Genomic DNA, 15442 nt, shown 5'->3' with positions numbered 1-15442 from the left:
TGACAGAGACATCTCGCTGCCTGGACAGTCACCCAAAGTTCCTCTGTACCGTTGGTGTTTCCATCCTCAGCCTACAGGCCCATAGTTTCCAGCAGACATTTCCATGAAGCAGGAAATTTCAAAGGCAGTCACTGTCTGCTTGTCTTGAAGAATGTTTTGCTGACCTTTTCCTGAATCAGGAACACGAAAAGATCATCTCACCTTTAGGCAAGTTCAGTAGTCCTCTCTCTGAGTGATTTCTGTGTACAGTTTATGCAACAATCCAGGCAAGAGCAGTTTCTTCCCGAAATGGCTATCAAACTCCATAAGGATACTCTTTGATGTCTATCTTCTTCCTGAAGTAGATATGTGCTGCCAAGAGAAGAGTGTCTCACTGTCATGAAAAACCCTAAGGTACTAAAACATTAAATAGCCTATTTTGTAGTCTAGAGAGATATGAATAATGCCTATCTAACTGAAATATATATATCTATGTAGCTAGAAAATCTAACTAACATAACTACAAACTTGACTATTATTAATGATTATCCATTAATAACCTATATACATTATATTTTTAAATGAACTACACAATCACAATACCTTAATGAAGATCAAAAATGCATATACATATAACAAAATTGACCTAAAATCTCTACCACTAAAGTAAAATCTATACTAATGCAAATATTCATATCTATATCACATCCCACTTTAAATGTAAAAGAACGTTTATAAGCCATATTTGGGAATGTGGGTGCAGTTTATTCTCTCCAAAATGCTTCCTGCTGAATGGTGGCATCATTATTGATTTATCTCAGTTGGCAGTTGAGCGAAGCAATTTTTGAAAGGTGTTCACAGCAACCTTTAAGTAGGCCGTGGTCCATCCTACCATATTAGGATAGAGGCATCCACAGACTATCACCCTCTGTGAAAACAAAATAGAAACTCCTTTCCCAAGCATCATGTCCTTAGATCCAAATTTCAAAGTCAAGGCATTTTCAAAATATCTATGTTGGATTATTTCAGCAGCTTTTATAAAGAAACATCTTTTAGCAGCTATTGCTACTGCCTCAAAATTCAAATGATTCAAAAAGAGCATAATAGCATACAATATCAAAATTCGCTGTGAATTTTCCATCTTTGTGCGCTTCAATTTAACCTCTATTTTGTTTATTTTTCCTTTTTATTTTTTGCCTTTTGAGACAGGTTCTCTGTATCTTTGACCTGGAATAACTCTGTATACCTGTCTGTCCTTGAAGTCTCAGAGATCTAGCTCTCTCTGCCTTTCAGGCATTGGGATTAAAGGTGTATGCTCCTACACATTGAACTCACAAAGATCTGTTTGTTTCTGCCTTCAAGGCACTGGGATTAAAGGCGTGTGCTAACTCACCTTGAAGGTACAGAGGTCAATCTCCCTCTGCCTCCCATGTGTTGGGTTTACAGGTGTGTACTACCACACCCAACAACTCTCTTCCTTTTTTTAACTTTAAGAACTTCAAATTTTAGCCTGCACATATTTTTAACACACTGTAAATCATTTAAAAATTTCCTTTGTCTTTGAATCTCTCTTTACTCTATTTCTCTCTCTGTTTTTCTGACCACATGAGTCTTTCATTTACCAAACAATCTCAGTAGGACTAAAGCCGTGGCTTTGCTGGCCAGATGTAGCCCATTCCTTAGCTTTCTGCCATTCCAACCTTGTGGCTGAGGTACCGAACAGAGCCGCATTCAGTGCCACAAGTCTACAGTGTTTCAAGGTCCTTGCCATCAAAGAGGCTGCAACAGACAACACTCAAGCCCTCTTTCTGTAGTTGGCCCTCCTTCCTCAAACAGTCAGAGTTTGCCCAGGCAGGATGGCCCAGAAACCCGGCTTTTTAAAACAACACAGTTTTTTTTTCCTGCTACTGCTGAAAACATACAAGCATTCAGTTGGCTTTTATCAACACCATTCAAATGTTTTGTGGCAGGACCTCTTAAGGGCTGCAGGGTTTTGCAGCTGAAGCTGAGTCAGCAAGCTTCTTTTAGATGAGAACCCTTGCTTTCTTCTAGCAAGCAGAACAGACCGAGAAATCGCTGCTACCAAGAAAACATGCTTTACTCAGGCTTTCTCAGGCTTTCAGTGGATTCAATTGTCCAAAAGGCTGCAAGCCATTCTGTAGTTATTTGAGCAGCGAGACTGTGTCCCCAGCACAACGGCCGCATGAAGGTTATGCCTGAAATAAATACACAAAATCTGTATTCTTTTAAACACTGCTGGCCCATTAGATTCAGCATTTTAACCCATTTCTAATAATCAGTGTAGTATAACGTGGTGCACTTACCAGGAAAAATTCAGCATGTCTAAATGGTGGCTGGCGGCATCGACATCTGCCTCAGAGAGCAGAGCTATGGCATCTGCCGGGGAGAGGGGAGCATGGCTTCTCTGAGCTCACTACCTCTTCCTGCCGGCATTCTATTTTGTTTACTCCACCTACCTATGTTCTAACGTATCAGCTGAAGTGGATTCTTTCTTTTATTAATCAATAAACTTCTTCTGTCACTTTATCTTTTCAACAGCTTGCCCATATAAATCTCCCATGTGTCTTCTGTTGTATAATCTTTCATTTGTAAAGAACTTGCACTCTCAGGGGAGGATTTTTCTGACATCTCTGTGGATGGAGATCATATGAGGAAGATCAGATGAGCAACCATGACAACTCTAATGCTGTAGAGTTAGGTGGACCAGAGATTGATGGCTGACATTCCTGTGCTATGCATCAGATGCCCCTGAACTCTGGCCCTGTTGACAGACGGGCAGACATCAAGTTGGTCACACATACTTAACTCATTCAGGTTCACAGATACTGTAAATGGAGTTTTAATTCTTCTCCTAAACTAATAAAAAAAACCAAGATTAGGAGAAGAGAAGAGCCTGAGTAAGGCCTCAAAATGGGTCATTTTGCAAAGGAAAGGTTACCTGCCTCCATGTATGCTGTCTCCCTTTCTTAGTCAAATCCATCCTTCCAGTGTCTAGCTAACAGCTAACCATAGGATTGAACCCAACTGCCTTTGATTTCTGAAATAAGTGCTGTCCCCTTAAGGTCTCATAACAGCACAGGAAGTTTTGTAAGACTGTCCCAGCAACAATTTAAAGCAATTCTAGGACACCAAAGATGCAGCAAATTTGGTTAATTGGTAATATAGATCGTTCTGATGGGACAAAATAATTTAGAATTAAAAAAAAAAAACAGATTGGTGTACTCACGATGAATTTATGTGATATGGCACACACAGGCTTCTGGTTCTGAATACTTCATGCTCGGTGGGTTTTGGAGATTGTCGTGACCCTGAACCTAGCTTGAGGCTTTGGGGCCTTGAAAGGACAAGACTTAATATTTCAGGACATCCTTGTACTTGGTCCCCACTGTTTATACATTTCCTTACAGAGAATGAGAAGCCATCTACTCCTGCTGCCATGCCTTCCCCACATGAACAGAGAGAAGACCCTATGCACACAGGTCGCTTGTATCACATGTGAAGGCATAAGTCACAAAGAAACTCCCACAGCAGTTTAGAATTGTGATTAATAGAATGATTAGTTCTTGAAAGGGGAAAAACTTAGAGATCACAATCCCTTACAAAAGCCCTCTGCAGGATCAGAAAAGGAGCCTAGTAGCCGGAAGGGAAGCTCAAGCAAGAGATCAAGCTGAAGGTAGAAGTTGCTTTTTAAAAGAGAGAGAGACCACAACTCAATGGGCTGGTATCTCAGTGGCTATTCAGGTAACATCACAGAGAAAGGATCTGCTTCATGCATGAGAGTCACCGATGATTTCCCTTTAAGAAAAAAACCCATCAAAACTCCCAATAACATAATCAGCATTCAACAACATGTCTATGATTTCTTTGCCTTGCCTTTGATTGTGCAGTAAATGATGCTGATAGTTAATCTGTGCAATTAATGCAAATTTCCTTGTAACTGACTAGACAGAATTGACAGGTTATCTTAAACACAGCAGGGAGTCACTCTACGATGGAACTGGTTCATCATCACCTGTGTGACAGTGACATAATTAAGATCTTTCCTTTGTCTATAAATCTCATTATGTTCAACATGATATGTTGTCATACAGATTTCTTAGGGTTTTGTCCCACTGGTGGTTTCCTTGGTATGCTTACATAATTTTTGCCAGATCCAATCAGTTTTGCCATGCACTCTCAGCTCCACGTCATTGTGTTCCCCTTATGTTCCAGTCCAGGCATTTTAGACCTCTTGTAACTGTTGTAAGAGTATCTCATGTTCCACCTAAATGATTTAGGGTTTTATTTAGGCTGTGTTTTATCTTCCATCACTGAGTTCATTGACTTTCCTTGGGTGTAATTCCTGGGACACTGAGCCTAACTCCTGGGGGATTCCTCCAGTTATTTCTCCTTTCTTAGATAGTTTACACTCTCACTATTACTGTGAGAGTGTTTCTGTAGCAAATATTCTTCTCAAGATGAGAAGAAACTTCAATATTACAATCCATTTGTTATTGTGATTTAAATACACACACACAAACACACACAAGTTAATGCACATACACTGATGATATCTCAATTTATGGGGCCATTCTGGGGATGTCAAGATCGATATCTCTCGAGTGGTTCTCAGAAGGACATAGGGTGACCCTCTCTAGGTACTTAAGCAGGGAGGAGAAGTTGACCGCACTGTGACATGTCCCTAGGAACTATGTGTGCCTTGTCTCATAGTCAGACTGATGACTGACTATCTTGAAAACCACCATGGAACTTTTGTTTGGCAAATGATGGAGATCAAGTCAGGGTCAAAATGAGAAACCTAGATGGAGCTTCCAAGCTCCAGTGGAAGAGCAGATGGATGGAGAAAAAGAGCAAGGATGTCAGGAATATAAGGGCTTGGTCCACACTATGAGACACTGTGCCTAAACTAAGGGGATTTCAACTAATCCAGTGACCTGGGAATGAAAGAACATGGGATCAAACTGGAAGCTCTGAATGTGGCTGACAATTGGGGCAGACGGAGAAGCCAAAGATAATGGCACTTGCAATTGTCTGCATATCATACACTGGCTTTTTGTGATCATATTTTTTGTGGATGCATACCTTGCTAAATCTGGATAGATGAAGGGTGGGCTTGGACTTCCCACAGCTCAAAGTACCCTGCCCTCTATTTGGACTGGTGTTTGAGTGGAGAGGTTTATTTGCGGGACAAGAAGAATGTGGGAGGAGGAAGAGAAGTGGAAAGTTTGATAATTATTATTATGAAGTAATGGAAAAATCAATAGAAAATAACCACTGAGGTCATTGGAGCTAGGAAAAAAAAACATTCATGTGAGTTGTTGACTCAGACCAAAAATTATTATACAGAAGAAAAAAAAAAAACACACATAAAAAGGTTGAGTTACTTGGAAAATATAACTCAAGTAATTGGGAAGAAGATTGGGGTTTTTATTTTGGGTCTTCATGGGGCTGTATGAGCAGCATTTTAGGACCTGTATGCTGGATATTTCTGGGGGTTAGTAGGGAAGAAACCTGGCTAGGAGGAGTTTTATGACATAAGTAGAGCCTTGATGATGTCACAAAGCTTTGGTTGGGGGTGGCAATTCTGTTCCACATGAAGCACTGGTCTTCTGTGAAGGTGGGCTTACTATCTTCACGGTGGCTGAGGAGGTCAGTTCAGCTCTTGGGCTCCACAACTGTTCAACCGAATTTCCAGAAGTTGGAATCTAGAGAGCCAAGATATTTTCTTTTGGTAAATATGTTTAGGAAGCAACTAGGACCTCTGTAGTCAAAGAAAGGTTTCTTTCAAATCTGCTCTGGGTCCAAAATTTATGTCGTTAACAGCTCCTATATTTGATAGCTGGGGGACGGTTAATGTCATGTCTTCTACCCACTCTATCTTTGCTAAAAATGTCCAATTCCTCAGTCCACTTAAATGGCAAAGATCCTCTTTGTCCATATGTGTTTTAAAAGATAATTATTTCTAATAGGTGCTGTTGCACAGATTAATGTTTCTTTCTTTTGGCAGTTTGACTCACAGTACTCACTTCTCTAATGAAGATACAGAATATCTTTATGTAATCAACCTGGATCTGGATCAGGAGACACAATAGAGAGAGCCAGTGGACTGGAGTGCCATGACCTTGGGCAGGTGGTTATAGATCAGCCAACTAACCAGTAGCTTGAGTGGTAAGGAGAGGAGTGGCTGTTCTTTGAATTCTTTGCCATCTGTTCAGATATTTCTTTCTCACTTTAGGTATAGGCATAGCTTCCTCTCTCATTGATATAGTAAGTCAGGAAGTAGGTTTCTCAGTAGAGGTCAATTGCATTTTGCAGCAGGAATATGTCTCTGATACACATATACTGAGCTGTAGACAAGAGTTTGATAATTTTCCTATTAATTTCTTAAGAACATATTCCATTTAGGTATCCAAATCTATTCAGCCCTGCCTTTTTCACCTGCTCCAAAGTTATTCCTAAAAAGAGCCTTGACCTCACATCCTCACCTTCTTATCCTTGCAGGCACTTATGGTGGAGGAAACCACTTTGTGTCTGATTTAAACTGAAGAGTTCTTCCTATGCAGAGATAGGCTGCTATGAAGCCCAAGCACAGAAACAGAGCCAAGAGACAGTGGAACAGGAGTGCTGTGGCCTATCTCAGAAAGTCTCCCGCCATGATGAAGATGCCTCTTAGTATGATTTGCATGCCACCTCTCCAGAAGAAGAATGGGCCATCGCTCCAGAAGCAAAAACTTAGTAAGCCTTTTGAGGCCCTGGCGAATATTGTTGGCCGCAGAATTTCTCATGGCTGGAAGGAAGCCAATGAACCAGTCACCCATTGGAAAGCCATCATTCTAGATCAACTGCCAACATATCCCTCTCTCTATTTGTTGAAATATGATGGGATTGATTGTGTCTATGGCTTGGAGCTTCATAATGATGAAAGGATTTTAAACCTGAAGATCCTGCCTAATAATGTGCCATTTCCTCAGGTGACAGACACTCATCTCTCAAACACCATAGTTGGCAGAGCAGTGAAACATACATTCATGGACACAAATGGCTCTAAGAATGACTGGAACGGGATGGTCCTAGAAGAGGTGCCAATCATGAAGACCTGGTTTTATATTACCTACAAGAAAGATCCGGTCTTGTACATTTACCACCTCCTGGATGACTACCTGGAAGGCAACCTCCACATCATGCCAGGCTCTAAGGAAGAGTGGAGTGGAGTGGTCCCAGGTGAGGTGCAGACCATAACGACCTGTTTCTACATTGTCAACGAGAATGATCCGGTCCTGTACCTTTACCACCATCATGATGATTCCATTGAAGGCAACCTCCACATCACGCCTGAATGTCCTCCAGTAGAGGTGACTTTGGAATTAGGCAGGGATTCCTTGGAGGGCAAAAGAGTGCAGTACAACAAAAAAGATGGAACCCAAGAGATAGGTAAAATTATTTGCCAAGTTCCCAACAAACCTTCTGTGTATTTCATCAAGTTTGATAATGACTTCCATATCTATGTCTACGATTTGGTGAAGATCTGTTAAAGTGAAATTCTCAAATTTTGAGGGGCAGACTTAATGCTCTCTTTGGGAATGTGTTTTTTCAGAGATACCTCAGGTCTTCTATGAATCCTGGTATCTTTTCCAATGGATTATTCTTTCTCAAAGAATAAAAATTTGTTAACATGTTGTGTTATTTGGTCAATGATGGATTGTGTTTGGTGGATGGGGCATCACAGAAATACATGCCTCCAAACAAAGCAGGATTTATGGTCTTTTCCCCTTGGAGAGTAAAGGACTGGGGATGCGTGGTGTGGTAAAGGACAAGATGGCTGTCAAGGAAGCAGTGGAGAGGGGACAAAAAGTTGTATGATCTCGGGGCAGTATGAAGCTTGAGGGAAAACCATGTCAAATAGAAAGATGTGACCGATATCAGCGTGAGGTATTGGGACTTAAGAGGAAAAAGAGTAGATTAATCAGGAAGGGACACAAATGTCTACTCAAAATCAGAGAAAATTAGGTTTCATTTGATGAATGGTTTAATTCGTACTGGCTGTAAGTCAAAGGATGTTTGATCTCCACTAGAACATGTTGCTTAGTGAAAAGAGTCTCCGCTCAGTTGCTCTTCTCCAGTAAGTTGGACATCAAGCTACCTACTTAGTTTTGCCAGAATTCTGTCTGCCACCTACTTTGTCATGCCTGGATTCGGTATGCCTTGAACTATCATAGGTCTTATCCATGCCATCCAACCCTTGTCAGTTCATTTAAATAATTGCCCTGCCATATCTGGAAAACAGTGTTCCCTTTCATTGATCATGTTCTGTAGTACTTGGGCTATAAAACTCATGAACACACTCACCCACACACAGGATAAACATGTACATATGATGCCCACTAGTGTGTGACATGCACACATATGATGAATGCACCGAACTCCATAATATCAGTAAAGTAGGGAATCCATGATGCTAGGTGGAGTCTGGCAAAGACCCCACACACCCATCAAACCGCCAAATACCAGTATGGTACTGATGTCTGACTCCCATCCTGTAAAGAACCTAAAATCCTGTAACTGGGCTATTTTCGGTTCCTTCATCTTCACAAACTTGGTTAAAATGTTAGAGTTGTCAAACTGGGAGTTAGGGTCCAGCATGTAGATCAGCTGTCCCAGGTCAGGTGATTTGGCTACAATTTGGGTGAGAAATTGTACCAGGGAATCCTGGTATACCCTCTCCTCTTCTTCTCCCTGTCCTCATCATCACTCTTGTGGGTGGGCCAGGAGCACAAAGAAGGTAAAATGGAATAAGCCTCCTCCTTAGTGGAAAACCTTGTCAATCCTTAATTTGACCTGACTCTCTGAGGGAATGCAGCACATTTTTTCCTACTAGGTCTCCTCATTCATTGGTTCAACCATTTTTCCAAGGAATGATTGAATTCATCCATTCTTCCTTGTCTCTCTCTCTTCTTTCTTCCCTTCTTCCATTTCCCCCTTGATTGTAGAAATTTGAGCAGCAGGGCTGCATCCCCATGGGGCCGCCTTGTAAGGTTATGCTCCGAAATAACAACACAAAACTATTCATTTCAACACTGCCTGCCCCATTATTTTCAGCCTCTTAACCCATGTCTAATAATGTATGTTGCAGCACGAGGTGCACTTAGAAGGAAAGATTTAGGATGTCTGAACTGGTGGCTGGCTGTATCGCCATCTGCCTCAGAGTGCAGAGCTACCATTTCTGCCCATGGGAGAGGTGCATGGCATCTCTAAGCTCAATTCCTATTCCTCCCAGCATTCTCTTATGTTTATTCCACCCACCTATGTTCTAACCTTTCAGGCCAAACAGTTTCTTTATTTAATTAACCAATGACCTATACTCCATCATTACTCCTATTTCTGTTTAAACAAGAACGGAATCTTTAACTTTAACATAGCAAAATTACATATAACAAAACAGTTATCAAGCAAGAATTACAGTTACAATATTTATATCTATTTTATCTTTTATCATAACAATGGAAAACTATAACTGTCTATCTATTCTTCATCTCCATCAGAGACTCCAGAATAATACAGTATTACCTAATCAAACAAAAAGTAAGCCATTTTCAAACTCTAGAAATGACAGAGACATCTCGTTGGTGTTTCCATCCTCAGCCTACAGGCCCATAGTTTCCAGCAGACATTTCCATGAAGCAGGAAATTTCAAAGGCAGTCACTATCTGCTTCTCTTGAAGAATGTTTTGCTGACCTTTTCCTGTATCGGGAACACGAAAAGATCATCTCACTTTAGGCAAGTTCAGTAGTCCTCTCTCTGAGTGTTTTCTGTTTACAGTTTATGCAACAATCCAGGCAAGAGCAGTTTCTTCCCCAAATGGCTATCAAACTCCATAAGGATCCTCTTTGATGCCCATCTTCTTCCTGAAGTAGATATGTGCTGCCAAGAGTAGAGTGTCTCACTGTCATGAAAAACCCTAAGGTACTAAAACATTAAATAGCCTATATTGTAGTCTAGAGAGATATGAATAATGCCTATCTGACTGAAATATATATATCTATGTAGCTAGAAAATCTAACTAACATGACTACAAACTTGACTATTATTAATGATTATCCATTAATAACCTATATACATTATATTTTTAAATGAACTACACAATCACAATACCTTAATTAGATCAAAAATGCATATACGTATAACAAAATTGACCTAAAATCTCTATCAGTAAAGCAAAATCTATACTAATGCAAATATTCATATCTATATCACATCCCACTTTAAATGTAAAAGAACGTTTATAAGCCATATTTGGGAACGTGGGTGCAGTTTTTTCTCTCCAAAATGCTTCCTGCTGAATGGTGGCAAAATTATTGATTTATCTCAGTTGGCATTTGAGCAAAGCAATTTTTTAAAGGTGTTCACAGCAACCTTTAAGTAGGGCGTGGTCCATCCTACCATATTAGGATAGAGGCATCCACAGACTATCACCCTCCGTGAAAACAAAATAGAAACTCCTTTCCAAAGCATCATGTCCTTAGATCCAAATTTCAAAGTCAAGGCATTTTCAAAATATCTATGTTGGATTATTTCAGCAGCTTTTATAAAGAAACATCTTTGAGCAGCTATTGCTACTGCCTCAAAATTCAAATGATTCAAAAAGAGCATTATAGCATACAATATCAAAATTCGCTGTGAATTTTCCATCTTTGTGCACTTCAATTTAACCTCTATTTTGTTTATTTTTCCTTTTTATTTTTTGGTTTTTGAGAGAGGTTCTCTGTATCTTTGACCTGGAATTACTCTGTATACCTGTCTGTCCTTGAAGTCTCAGAGATCTGCCTCTCTCTGCCTTTCAGGCATTGGGATTAAAGGTGTATGGACTACACATTGAACTCACAAAGATCTGTTTGTCTCTGCCTTCAAGGCACTGGGATTAAAGGCGTGTGCTACCTCACCTTGAAGGTACAGAGGTCAATCTCCCTCTGCCTCCCATGTGTTGGGTTTACAGGTGTGTACTACCACACCCAACAACTCTCTTCCTTTTTTTAACTTTAAGAACTTCAAATTTTAGCCTGCACATATTTTTAACACACTGTAAATCATTTAAAAATTTTCTTTTTCTTGAATCTCTCTTTACTCTATTTCTCTCTCTGTTTTTCTGACCACATGAGTCTTTCATTTACAAAGCAATCTCAGTAGGACTAAAGCCGTGGCTTTGCTGGCCAGATGTAGCCCATTCCTTAGCTTTCTGCCATTCCAACCTTGTGGCTGAGGTACCGAACAGAGCCGCATTCAGTGCCACAAGTCTACAGTGTTTCAAGGTCCTTGCCATCAAAGAGGCTGCAACAGACAACACTCAAGCCCTCTTTCTGTAGCTGGCCCTCCTTCCTCAAACAGTCAGAGTTTCCCCAGGCAGGATGGCCCAGAAAGCCGGCATTTTAAAACAACACAGTTTTTTTTTCCTGCTACTGCTGAAAACATACAAGCATTCAGTTGGCTTTTATCAACACCATTTAACTGTTTTGTGGCAGGACCTCTTAAGGGCTGCAGGGTTTTGCAGCAGAAGCTGAGTCAGCAAGCCTCTTTTAGATGAGAGCCCTTGCTTTCTTCTAGCAAGCAGAGCAGACCGAGAAATCGCTGCTACCAAGAAAACATGCTTTACACTTTCCCAAGCTCTCTCAGGCTTTCAGTGGATTCAGTTGTCCACAAGGCTGCAAGCCATTCTGTAGGTATTTGAGCAGCGAGGCTGTGTCCCCAGCACCACGGCCGCATGAAGGTTATGCCTGAAATAAATACACAAAATCTGTATTCTTTTAAACACTGCTGGCCCATTAGATTCAGCTTTTTAACCCATTTCTAATAATCAGTGTAGTATAACGAGGTGCACTTACCAGGAAAAATTCAGCATGTCTGACATGGTGGCTGGCTGCATCGACATCTGCCTCAGAGAGCAGAGCTATGGCATCTGCCGAGGAGAGGGGAGCATGGCTTCTCTGAGCTCACTACCTCTTCCTCCCGGCATTCTATTTTGTTTACTCCACCTACCTATGTTCTAACCTATCAGCTGAAGCGGATTCTTTCTTTAATTAATCAATAAACTTCTTCTGTCACTTTATCCTTTCAACAGCTTGCCCATATAAATCTCCCATGTGTCTTCTGTTGTATAATCTTTCATTTGTAAAGCACTTGCACTCTCAGGGGAGGATTTTTCTGACATCTCTGTGGATGGAGATCATATGAGGAAGGTCAGATGAGCAACCATGACAACTCTAATGCTGTAGAGTTAGGTGGACCAGAGATTGATGGCTGACATTCCTGTGCTATGCATCAGATGCCCCTGAACTCTGGCCCTGTTGACAGACAGGCAGACATCAAGTTGGTCACACATACTTAACTCATTCGGGTTCACAGATACTGTAAATGGAGTTTTAATTCTTCTCCTAAACTAATAAAAAAACCAAGATTAGGAGAAGTGAAGAGCCTGAAGTAAGGCCTCAAAATGGGTCATTTTGCAAAGGAAAGGTTACCTGCCTCCATGTATGCTGTCTCCCTTTCTTAGTCAAATCCATCCTTCCAGTGTCTAGCTAACAGCTAACCATAGGATTGAACCCAACTGCCTTTGATTTCTGAAATAAGTGCTGTCCCCTTAAGGTCTCAAAACAGCACAGGAAGGTTTGTAAGACTGTCCCAGCAACAATTTAAAGCAATTCTAGGACACCAAAGATGCAGCAAATTTGGTTAATTGGTAATATAGATCGTTCTGATGGGACAAAATAATTTAGAATTAAAAAAAAAAAAACAGATTGGTGTACTCACGATGAATTTATGTGATATGGCACACACAGGCTTCTGGTTCTGAAAACTTCATGCTCGGTGGGTTTTGGAGATTGTCGTGACCCTGAACCTAGCTGGAGGCTTTGGGGCCTTGAAAGGACAAGACTTAATATTTCAGGACATCCTTGTACTTGGTGCCCACTGTTTATAGATTTCCTTACAGAGAATGAGCAGCCATCTACTCCTGCTGCCATGCCTTCCCCACATGAACAGAGAGAAGACCCTATACACACAGGTCGCTTGTATCACATGTGAAGGAATAAGTCACAAACAAACTCCCACAGCAGTTTAGAATTGTGATTAATAGAATGATAAGTTCTTGAAAGGGGAAAAACTTAGAGATCAAAATCCCTGACAAAAGCCCTCTGCAGGATCAGAAAAGGAGCCTAGTAGCCAGAAGGGAAGCTCAAGCAAGAGATCAAGCTGAAGGTAGAAGTTGCTTTTTAAAAGAGAGAGAGACCACAACTCAATGGGCTGGTATCTCAGTGGCTATTCAGGTAACATCACAGAGAAAGGATCTGCTTCATGCATGAGAGTCACCGATGATTTCCCTTTAAGAAAAAAAACCCATCAAAACTCCCAATAACATCATCAGCATTCAACAACATGTCTATGATTTCTTTGCCTTGCCTTTGATTGTGCAGTAAATGATGCTGATAGTTAATCTGTGCAATTAATGCAAATTTCTTGTAACTGACTAGACAGAATTGACAGGTTATCTTAAAGACAGCAGGGAGTCACTCTACGATGGAACTGGTTCATCATCACCTGTGTGACAGTGACATAATTAAGATATTTCCTTTGTCTATAAATCTCATTATGTTCAACATGATATGTTGTCATACAGATTTCTTAGGGTTTTGTCCCACTGGTGGTTTCCTTGGTATGCTTACATAATTTTTGCCAGATCCAATCAGTTTTGCCATGCACTCTCAGCTCCACATCATTGTGTTCCCCTTATGTTCCAGTCCAGGCATTTTAGACCTCTTGTAACTGTTGTAAGAGTATCTCATGTTCCACCTAAATGATTTAGGGTTTTATATAGGCTGGGTTTTATCTTCCATCACTGAGTTCATTGACTTTCCTTGGGTGTAATTCCTGGGACACTGAGCCTAACTCCTGGGGGATTCCTCCAGTTATTTCTCCTTTCTTAGATAGTTTACACTCTCACTATTACTGTGAGAGTGTTTCTGTAGCAAATATTCTTCTCAAGATGAGAAGAAACTTCAATATTACAATCCATTTGTTATTGTGATTTAAATACACACACACAAACACACACAAGTTATTGCACATACACTGATGATATCTCAATTTATGGGGCCATTCTCTGGATGTCAAGATCGATATCTCTCGAGTGGTTCTCAGAAGGCCATAGGGTGACCCTCTCTAGGTACTTAAGCAGGGAGGAGAATTTGACCGCACTGTGACATGTCCCTAGGAACTATGTGTGCCTTGTCCCATAGTCAGACTGATGACTGACTATCTTGAAAACCACCATGGAACTTTTGTTTGGCAAATGATGGAGATCAAGTCAGGGTCAAAATCAGAAACCTAGATGGAGCTTCCAAGCTCCAGTGGAAGAGCAGATGGATGGAGAAAAAGAGCAAGGATGTCAGGAATATAAGGGCTTGGTCCACACTATGAGACACTGTGCATGAACTAAGGGGATTTCAACTAATCCAGTGACCTGGGAATGAAAGAACATGGGATCAAACTGGAAGCTCTGAATGTGGCTGACAATTGGGGCAGACGGAGAAGCCAAAGATAATGGCACTTGCAATTGTCTGCATATCATACACTGGCTTTTTGTGATCATATTTTTTGTGGATGCATACCTTGCTAAATCTGGATGGATGAAGGGTGGGCTTGGACTTCCCACAGCTCAAAGTACCCTGCCCTCTATTTGGACTGGTGTTTGAGTAGAGAGGTTTATTTGCGGAGCAAGAAGAATGTGGGAGGAGGAAGAGAAGTGGAAAATTTGATAATTATTATTATGAAGTAATGGAAAAAAACAATAGAAAATAACCAATGAGGACATTGGAGCTAGGAAAAAAAAACATTCATGTGAGTTGTTGACTCAGACCAAAAATTATTTTATGGAAAAAAAAACACATAAAAAGGTTGAGTTACTTGGAAAATATAACTCAAGTAATTGGGAAGAAGATTGGGGTTTTTATTTTGGGTCTTCATGGGGCTGTATGAGCAGCATTTTAGGACCTGTATGCTGGATATTTCTGGGGGTTAGTAGGGAAGAAACCTGGCTAGGAGGAGTTTTATGACATAAGTAGAGCCTTGATGATGTCACAAAGCTTTGGTTGGGGGTGGCAACTCTGTTCCACATGAAGCACTAGTCTTCTGTGAAGGTGGGCTTACTATCTTCACGGTGGCTGAGGAGGTCAGTTCAGCTCTTGGGCTCCACAACTGTTCAACCGAATTTCCAGAAGTTGGAATCTAGAGAGCCAAGATATTTTCTTTTGGTAAATATGTTTAGGAAGCAACTAGGACCTCTGTAGTCAAAGAAAGGTTTCTTTCAAATCTGCTCTGGGTCCAAAATTTATGTCGTTAACAGCTCCTATATTTGATAGCTGGGGGACGGTTAATGTAGGGTATTCTCCCCACTCT

This window comes from Microtus pennsylvanicus, chromosome Y, assembly GCF_037038515.1.
Source record: "Microtus pennsylvanicus isolate mMicPen1 chromosome Y, mMicPen1.hap1, whole genome shotgun sequence".
Taxonomy (NCBI): Eukaryota; Metazoa; Chordata; class Mammalia; order Rodentia; family Cricetidae; genus Microtus; species Microtus pennsylvanicus.
The sequence above is the reverse complement of the archived record's forward strand: the minus strand, read 5'-3'. Positions refer to the sequence as shown.